Below are 8,801 nucleotides of genomic sequence, written 5' to 3'. Positions count from 1 at the left end.
ACCAATATTGCTCATAAGTAAAGGGAAGGGCTACAGTTTAGTCATCCTCAGCACACCTATCTATCCGGGAGAGAGATGAGTAACAGACACTGTCTCAGGAGTTTATAGGCAGCACAGTCAACATAACTAGAAGGTGAGAGCAAAAGCCACATTCAGAGAAACTGCCCTGGACTTGGTGGCACCTCCAATGAACTGACCCCAGGGTCAACAGTAGGCCACACATCCTTCTTTGTCACACTTTCAGGAATGCTGACAGTAGGAGGAGTCATTCTCCATGGTCCTTTCAGAGATGCAAATGTCCCCTGTAGAATTAGGAAACAGTAGTGATCCAAATGTCCATCCGGAGCCTCAGTACCACAGGCCAAGAAAGGAAGAAAGAGTGTCAGGGTCCCAGCCAGAAGCCCAACTCGGGGATGTAGGGGTGGGTGGCGAAAGCTTTCCCAACAATACTGGAAATGAAGTGACGAGGAGCAGGACTCAGGCAATAATTAGGAGTGACAGGGCAAAGGGTCAAGGGTTCGGCTGAGTAGACTGTGTAGTCAGTCTGGAGCCGGCTCGTTCAGTAAGAGCCAGACGCTGAAAGGAGGTGAAGTGTCAACGTGAAAGGGGATTGAAGGCTCAACTAAGACAACTCAGTAGGCAATGGCTCGGTCAGTGAAGAGCCTGCAGTACCAGCATGAGGGCCAGAGCTTGACCCCCATGCCCTACACAGAAAAGCTGAGCACAGCCCCTAATCTCAGTGCTAGGGAGATAGAGACAGGAAGAACTCTGGGGCTCACCAGCAAGCCAGTTTAACTCAGCAAGTTCCAGGTTCTCTGAGAGATCCTGTTGCAAAAAATAAGGTTGGGGGCGGGGTGGGAGAGGTGCGGGGAGCTAGAGAGATGGCTCAGTGGTTCAAAGTACTTGTTCTTGTAGAGGGTTTGGTTCCCAGCATGCACATGACAGATCACAGCCATAAATAATTTCAGTTCCAGGGGACCCCAAACCCTCCTCTGAACCTCTGCGGGCACCAACATGTTCATGGTGCACATGCATACACCGATGCAAAAAACTCATACACATAAAATAAAAATAAATGAATCTTAAAAGAGAATAAGGTGAAGAAAGATTAGGAAAGACACACTCAACATTGATGTCTGGTCTCTATACACACACTTATTCACGTGCACACACATGTGTACACACACAGAGACACACACAGGAGGTGGGGGTACATGAATGCCAACGGATAATCCCAGACACAATGGCTTATAGCCTCATTTAATGTACCCAGTCCTCTGTGGGCAGTGGGTTTTATAATTATTACTTTTGTTTGATACAGGACAGAGTCAAGGCTCAGAGAGGTAAAGGACAGACTATGCGGTTAGACCATGCTCCTGTGAACAGTAGAGCTGGAATTGACCCAGGTGACCCCCAAAGCCAGTGCCTTATCCTTTTCATGTGTCTAACTTGGTGAAATGCCATTTTGCAATCTGCTTCCTTTGGATCTCTTCAGGTTTAGAAGTTGTGCTGCAAACCATTTGCTCCCATCGGCACAGTTACACTAGTGGAGAGAGAGTGAACAAGAAAGACCCACAATCGTGTGTATGGGCAAGGTTCTCAATTCTACACTGCTTAGGAGAAACCACAAACAATCCTGCCAACCCAAATAACAACAACAACAGAGCTCTTTGACATACAAACACTGCCGGGTAAAGATAAGGCATGCATTGCTTTTCAAGGTGTTCTTGATTTAAAGCCAGGATGAATAAAAACTAAATGAGGTGGGTTTTGTTTGTTTGTTTTTGTTTGTTTGTTTGTTTTGAGTCCTTTTAGACTCAAGAATCTGTATGGAGATTCCTGGGTTTGCAGTTAATGGCTAAAGGTTCCTATATAGTGTGAGGAAAGCCAGCCCACCTGGTTAAAAAAAAAAATCAAAGTTGAAACTGAATCTTATCCTTTACCTCAAAATAAACACTAAGTGAGCCAAAGGTCACCACGTAAGGAGAACCATAGCAGCACTCAATAAAACATGATGAGCATCCCTATAAAGATGCTGGAGAGGTATGACCTGAATGTGAGGCACCCTTGTAAAGGAGTCCATCGTTCCTCGTGAGACACAAAACCAAACTTGTAAATCAGAAGAGTCATCACCAGAAACAAGGCCAAAAACTGGGGGAAAGTGTTGTCAGGAAGGTTCGGTGTCTCGATGAAATGAGTCATCTGTGGATCCTCACGACAGCAGTTATCTAATCAGCGTCATGGTGAAAGTAGGATATACAAGAATTTTAGTGGAAATAGCTTTGTGAAATATAAACCATCTGGGAGAATTTGAGCAGTACTGTGTAAAAAGTTCTTAGGGGTGCTACGGAGATAGTCAAGTATTTGTCCCACAGCCTGAGGACCCAACTTCAGATCCCCAGTGCTCATGTAAAAAGCCAGGTGTAGTAGCACTCACCTAATGCTGAGGAGGTGAAGACAGAAGGATCCTGGGAGTTTCCAGCAGCTAGTCTGACTGAGTCAGTTAGCTTCAAGTGCATGAGAGAGCTTGTCTCAAAGGAAAGGTGGAGGGTGATGGGGGGAGCACCTGGTGGGACCTCTGGCCTCCACATCCACCTATTAGCATGTGCAGTGCACTCTCCTCAACTGATGCGTGCGAAAAGCTTATAAATTATGAAAAAAGTCTGAGGAAAATAAGCCAAGACACAATCCAGGAATCGGTCAGTAGTGAACTCACAGGTGGAAAAAAGCCTTGTGAACCAAATGAAGGACAATCAGGCAAACACTGGGGAGATGTCTAGACGCAGCAATTAAAAGGTGATGAATATCCAGTGCCACTCAGGATGTGGTAAGATGGGCTTTCTGGTGTGTACTTGACCAGAATATAAATATGCATAAACAGAAATCAAAGTAGAACGTCACACACTTGGGCTGAATAACTATTTCTAGGATCCGTCTCTGACTTCTTCACAGGGATGTTCACTGCCGAACTTTTTACAGTAATGAATTAGAACTATTGTGCACAGGACACAGAATAGCTTACTAAATAGGGGGTGTGTAGCTGATTGTGTGGGGGGGAGGCTGGCAAACTATGGCCTGTGGGCCAACTGTGGATAGTGGCTGTTACTTTACAGACTACAAACTGAAAGGATTTCATATTTTAAATACTTATTAAGATATGTAACTTCCTCCTGTCCCATAAAATAAAAAATGTTTATGATCTGGACTTATGAGAGAGGGAAGACTACTAATCTTGGTTTTTGATCTCTCAGTGTTTTAGAAATTTTGGAGTAAAAAGAACTTAGGAGAACTTATGTAGGGGGATCATGAGTCCAAAGCCAGCCTGAAATTTCAGAGCAGCCTGAGCTGTATAATGAGACTCTATTTGAAAAACAAACAAATAAATCCAGGTATGTGTAAACATATCTGTAATCCCCACACTTGAGAAGCAGAGGCAGGAGGACCTGCTTGAGCTGCATAGTAAGTTCAAAGCTGACCTGAGTTACGTAAGAGCCTCTCTTAAGGGGACAGGGAGAGAAAGGAGAAAGAAAAGCAATGAAATGAACAATATAGTCAATTTATAAAACAGAATGTGCCATCTGACTCCACCTAGGTATTAAACACATACACAATATGGACTGCCTACACAGAGAGATGTCTGCAGTATGGCAGCCTGGGAACGGTCACCATCTTTGAAATGCTACAAAAAAATATGTATTTTACATTCTACTGAAGCTAATCTAAACAGACATCATGCTCAGTAGTGTATGGAGTTAGCGCTCTCTTACCCACCCTAAGAACCACTCAGCAGGAGTCAGGGAAACACAGCAAAATAATGTTTAGTGTATTAGTTATGATTACAATAGTTACATTAATATCAAAGGTTTTGTGATTTAGATTCCAGCTCCTGGCATCTCCTCTTTTGCTTGTTGCTTTGCTTTGAGACAGTTTCCCCAGGTGGCCCACATTGGCCTGCACTGTGATCCTCCGGCCTCAGTCTCTTGAGTGCTGGGATTACAGAGATGCCACACCTACCTACCTACCTACACTGTTTTTAAAAAGCTCTTTGACATCTGCCATATGCATATAATGAATTGCAGTCATTTAACCCCCATTACTGACTCTAAAACCCCTTCCTGATGAATCCTTTTTCTTCCCCCAAAGCCCCACTTCGGCCTTCGTGTCTTCATGTGCATCCGTGTGACTTGCTAGGTTTAATTAGGGATGCTTGCAGGAATATGCGTAGGGACTTGTTTACTGGAGCATGGGAACTATCAGCTGAAGAAAAGGATCCCCAGCACCTATGAACCACCAATAGCTCCTCAGAGAAAGACGGGTGACTAGTCAGTGTTCTATTGCTGTGCAGAGACACCATGACCAAGGCAGCTTATAAAAGAAAGCATTTAACTGGGGATTTGTTTGCTGGCAGTTTCAGAGGGCCACCATGAACATCATGGTGGAAAGCACGGTGGCAGGCAGATAGGCATTTTGACCGCTTATGAGTGTCTGCATTAATCACCATCCACTGAATAGGAAGTTTTCCTAAGGCGTGTGAGAACGGCACTAATTTACAGCTAGAAAGATAAATATTTAGGAAGCAGATGGACATGTCCACTTAGCAAAACAGCGGCAGTAGGAGCTCCCTCTAGAGTTTATAACCTACCTAGCCACAGGCCCTGGAGAGCATCAGAGGCAGTCAAGTGCCTGTGGCTCTCCAAATGTTTTCAGGAATTTAGTTCATGAAGCTGTCAGTCAGTAAACTTGAAAGAATAGGGAGGAAACAGGCTGAGGAAACAGAAGAGCCAAATTTTTGCTTTTATGTGCAGAAGAAAATAATTCTAAGTACAACATATTTTAAATGTTTAAAAAAAATATGTTCAATGACTGATATGATGGTGTGAGGATGTCCCCCATAGGCTCAGACATTTGGACTCTAGCTACCCATTTGGAGGTGCTGTTTGGGGAAAATTGTACAAACCTTGGGAAGCGGTGCTTTGCTGGAGGAAGTGTGTTACTGGGAGCAGGCTGTGATGTGTGTAGTCTTGCCCCACTTCCTGCTCACTCTCTCTGCTCCTTACTCGACACTGAGGTTGTTAGTTCTCAGTTCCTGCTCAGGTCACCATGGCTGCAGCTGTCCGGCATGCTTCTCCGCCATGATGGACTCTCATGCCCTGGAACTATAAGCACAAATAAACTCTTCCTTTTATAGGTGGCCTCTGGTCATGGTGTTTCTTCACAGCCACAGAAAGTAACAAATACTCACACAGGAGGCCCAAGATTCAATCCCCAGCGTAAAGACACACACACACACACACACACACACACACACACACACACAAACAAAACAAACAAAAAAAAAAAAACAGGGTGCATATTAATTTGTTTACACTGGGACTGGAGAGATGGCTCAGAGGTTAAGAGCACTGACTGCTCTTCCAGAGGTCCTGAGTTCAATTCCCAGCAACCACATGGTGGCTCACAACCACCCATAATGAGAGATCTGGTATCTGGTGCCCTCTTCTGACCTGCAGGCTAAACAATCACTGTATACATAATAAATAAATAAATCCTTAAAAAAAAAAAAAAGAAGAATCTTGAAAAAAAAAATTAGTTTAAACTACTGAAACAGGGGAGACCCTTCTGAAACAAGGCACCAAACACAAACTGTATTTAAAAAACACACAGTGTTGTTGAAGATGACAAGTGAGCACTAGAGATGTGTAATGTCACGAGGCTTCAGGAAAATGAAAATGAAATCCACAATGAGCTAGACACACACCCAGCAAAATAATCGAGACTTTAAAAAGCAACAACATGGGGGCTGGGAAATCAGAGAGTGTTGGGTCCAGGGTCTCAAAATAAGGGGGACAGACCACCAAAGTTATTAAACCAGAAGTAAACTTTATTCCAAAAAAATTAAAAAATAAACACCAAGAGGCACAAAAGCTTATCAGCTGGCTGAGACCACACCGGCTGTGGCCCTGGAAGTGGGTACTGGCCCCCTTTTATAGTATCAGACATGGGGTACATGCTGTAAGTCACATAGAAACAACTATTAAAAGTTAACTTTGAGCCAGGTGGTGGTGGCACATGCCTTTAATCACAGCACTCAGGAGGCAGAGCCAGGCAGATCTCTGTGAGTTCGAGGCCAGCCTGGTCCACAGAGCAAGATCAAGGACAGGACAGGCAACCAAACTACACAGAGAAACTCTGTCTTGAAAAACCAAAAAAAAAAAAGGTAACTTTGGTCCAGGCAGTTGTTGGCTATAAGGGGCAAGGGAGTAAAAAGTTAACCCCTGGCTGTTGACAGAGGAGCTGGCTGTAAAGCAGACAGCCATTGTTAGCAGTTAATCTTTCGAGCTGATGACTATCAGTTTTCATCTCTTAAGCTTATAATTTTATATTTTTATATTCCTGGAACCATAACCAACACAGTTCATATCTCCCTCTGGCCTTTTATAATTTTTTTAAACAGGAATTTTATTATCAAAGTCTTTCTTGTGGTTTCCTTCAGTAGTCTAAATATATTGTATGGCTATAGTATTTTAAACAAGGACAGAAATACATGCATATACCATAACAAGAATAATTCTAAAATTTGTATTAACAATTGTACCAACATTAAACATCTGAAACAAGCAGTAGTTTTTTTTTAATAATAATAGTTGGATCTAAATTATAAGCATATATGCATAATTAAATCCAGCTCATATATGTAGATATATAGATATAGAGAGACAGAGAGAAAGAGAGAGTTAAGTTTAAGCCATATATATCTTAAACAGGAGTTGAACCATATATATATATATGGAAATATATATATACCCAAGTATGGAAATTTAATTATAAGCCCTTTGTCATAAGCTTAAAGCCAAATTTTGTTACAAATTATATATTTAAACCATATCTCATGAGTTATTTATAAGTCCTGAGATAAAAGCTTATAGTATAATTTTAAAATATTATTATTATTTACCTTTATTATAGCAGACCCAATGACCAGAGCATCCAGAGGTAACTTTTAAGTTTAAGCAGTAAATAAGGGCTGCAGCCAGTATATATTGAACATAGTTGACTTACACAGTTAGAAATAAGCATTTAGTGGCCACCTTCATGCATTCAAACCAGACAAAATGTTTTTTACTTTTTTTAGCTGAATTTTTAGGCGGGGGACTGGGGAGGGGTGGAGGGGGCGGCAGGCCGTTCCTGCTTTCCAGATGGGGCTGCTCCCTCACTGTGTGACCCTGGTGTTTCCTATGCAGCTCCGGAGCATGTGCCATTTCTGTCGGGATCTAAAAAACCATCATCCAGGAGAAGCAGCTGGCAGTGCCTGGCCTCAGAGTCCGCTCTGCCTTTCCCTGCTGGGCTCCTCCTGGTATTCTAGAGACTGTGGTATCTGCAGTGGGGAAGGGCGGTCCTCTTCCCAGCTGCAGGTGAAGGACCAAGCAGAGGCCATAACAGGCTGCTCAGTCTTCTCTCAGAGATCAGGCCTCAGTTTCAGTTTCCTGAGACTTGAGCAAGCAGTCTTTGGGAGGGCCGTGAACCAAAGACCTAGTCCTTACAGTAGCTCTCTTTCTGCACGTACTCTGACCACTCAAGATTCAGCCAGTTGTTCACTGTCTGGGACCCCTCACCAACTTAGAGCTACGTGCATGGGTCAATGTGAACGTGTGAGGCCAGCCAGCCTCCAGGGCAGCTCAAGGACAGAGCCTGGGCCACTGAGACAGCCTCCACAGTCAGCCTCCATGGCAGCTGAAGGACAAAGCCTGGGACTTATCCAGGCCTGCCCAAAAATGATAACTGTAACCCCCAACCAGCAAATTCGAAGGTAACACACCCTCACCCAGTCATATGATGCAAAGACTTGTACCACGCTGCTTGTGTTTTTTCCCTTTAAAAACCCCTCACCCTGAGAGCTCAGGGCGTGTCGAGTGCTGGATGTTGACTAAGCCGGGGCTTGCTTGTTATCAATAAACCCCTATGTGTTTTGCATCGGATATGGGCTCTGTGGTGGTCTTGCTCAGGGGTCTAGCAATATGGCCACAACACAGGGTGCTTCACAGACTGGAGCCAATTCAATTGCCTTGAAGAGCCTGGACTCCTGAGGTGGCGAAGGGCAGGGAAGGGTGGCAAAAACTACCTTTACTTTCCTGAACTCTTGGAAACGAGAAAACAAAACCTGAAAGGGGCCTGAGGCTTCGAGGACCCTTGGCCCAGAGTAAACACTAATTTATTGACAATCATCACAAAAAGACTGACAACGGGTGACAGGATGAACAGAATAAACAGGACATTCAGAAGGAAGAATGAATATCTTCCACAGGGACCTCAGGATCCCCACCAGTCCCGAAGGGCTGCAGATAAGCAACCCAACGGCCAGAGGAGGGTTTGAGCTCCAGTCTGTCCAGACACAGATACCAGAACCAAAACCAGTAGAATAAGTTTGCCAGAGACTTGAGGTGCCCCCCTCAGAACCAGTATTGCAAGAGATTCCGGGTTTCAGCTCCAATGTTGGGTCCCCGGTCTCTCGAAATAATGGATGACAGACCACCAAAGTCTATTAAACCAGAAGCAAACTTTATTCCAGAAAAATAAAAAAAAAATAAAAAATAAAACGCCGAGGGGCACAAAAGCTTATCAGCTGGCTGAGACCACAGCCAATGTTAGAATTCTGAGGCTGTGGCCATGGAGGTGGGTACTGGCCCCTTTTTATAGTATCAGGGACCTGTTACATGCTAGGAGTGATGTAGAAATATCAGGCATGGGATGCATCCTCTAAGTCATGTAGAAACAACTATTAAAAGCTAACTTTGGTCCAGGCA

The sequence above is a fragment of the Onychomys torridus genome, chromosome 1 (genome assembly GCF_903995425.1).
Source record: "Onychomys torridus chromosome 1, mOncTor1.1, whole genome shotgun sequence".
Lineage (NCBI taxonomy): Eukaryota > Metazoa > Chordata > Mammalia > Rodentia > Cricetidae > Onychomys > Onychomys torridus.
The sequence above is the reverse complement of the archived record's forward strand: the minus strand, read 5'-3'. Positions refer to the sequence as shown.